The sequence below is a fragment of the Elephantulus edwardii genome, unplaced genomic scaffold (assembly GCF_000299155.1).
Source record: "Elephantulus edwardii isolate Elephantulus edwardi_28Jun2011 unplaced genomic scaffold, EleEdw1.0 scaffold00134, whole genome shotgun sequence".
NCBI classification, from domain to species: Eukaryota; Metazoa; Chordata; class Mammalia; order Macroscelidea; family Macroscelididae; genus Elephantulus; species Elephantulus edwardii.
Genome location: NW_006399884.1, coordinates 7,662,185 through 7,663,493, shown reverse-complemented (window position 1 = coordinate 7,663,493; position 1,309 = coordinate 7,662,185).

Here is a 1,309-nt window from a genome sequence, read left to right as displayed (position 1 = left end):
TTAGGAGGGTCTTCAAGTTATTAATTTACCACAAGCTTATACAGATACAGATATATATACACATGTATATCTTGTTTAGAGTCAACAAGGACCTGGTGGGAAGGCCTTCATGCTTAAAAGTTGGTTGGGGTCTGACTAAGTCTCCAGTTTGGAGGCTCATAGGTGAAGCAGTTGGCTTCTGGAAGGTAGGTTCTCTTGTTTTGGTGGAGCACAGGTGTGGACTGCCTGGTTGTTTTTTATTTCATTTACAAACATGTGTGAGCTCTTTCAATTTGCTGGATTTGGCAAACAATGAGCTGTGGGTTGGAAGCCTCTTGTTTAGAGTCAATCAGGACATGGTGGGCAGACCTTTGTGTTTAAATGTCAGTTTGGCCCTAGAGCTGCTGGTGTTAATTGTTTTGGGGATGAATATTCTTCTAAGTGGTACAGCACTGGTCTGTCAGTTTGCTATACTGAGGTAACTTGGGGTTGCTGTGATGCTGAATGCTGTGCCAACGGTGTGTCAAATACCATAATGGTTACCTATGGTGGACAGTGTTTGGTGGAGCTTCCAGATTAAGACAGACTTGGAAGCAGGAATGGAATCCACTTCCTAAACAACTTAGAGAAACAACAATAGTTATATACCAGAGTTCAGGTCTTTTGTTCAAAGGGTCACTATAAGCTGTGCCCAACTCAATGCCACTTACCACCATCACCAACATACATATATGTTGCTGTTGTTATGTGCCATCGAGTCATTTGCGACTCATAGCGACCATATGTACAAGAGCTCTAAACACTGTTCTATCGTGTGCCAACCTAGCCATCTCAAACATACTTATTCCCACCGCTCCAGTCACAGAATCGATCCATCTCATCGAAGGCCGTCCTCTACTTTGCTGCCCCTCCACTCTGCCAAACATGATGTCCCTCTCCAAGGACCAGTCCCTCCTTGCAACATGTCCAAAGTATGTCAGATGAAGCTTCAGAATCCTTGACTCCGAGGAGCATTCTGGCTTCACTTTCTCCAGGACAAACCTGTTTGTTCTCCTAGCAGTCCATGGTATATTCAACACTCTTCTTCAGCACCACAACTCAAAGGCATCAATTCTCTTTCTATCAACCCTATTCATTGTCCACCTCTCTAATGCACAGCACGTAACTGCGCAGACTATAGCCTGGATCAGCTTAGTCTCCAGCCTGACGTCATTTCTCTTCAGTACTCTTGAGAGGTCCCTCACAGCTGACTTTCCCAATGCAATTGGTCTTTTGATTTCCTGGCTGCTGTTACCAAGAGTGTTGATTGTGTAGCCAAGCAAACTAAAAC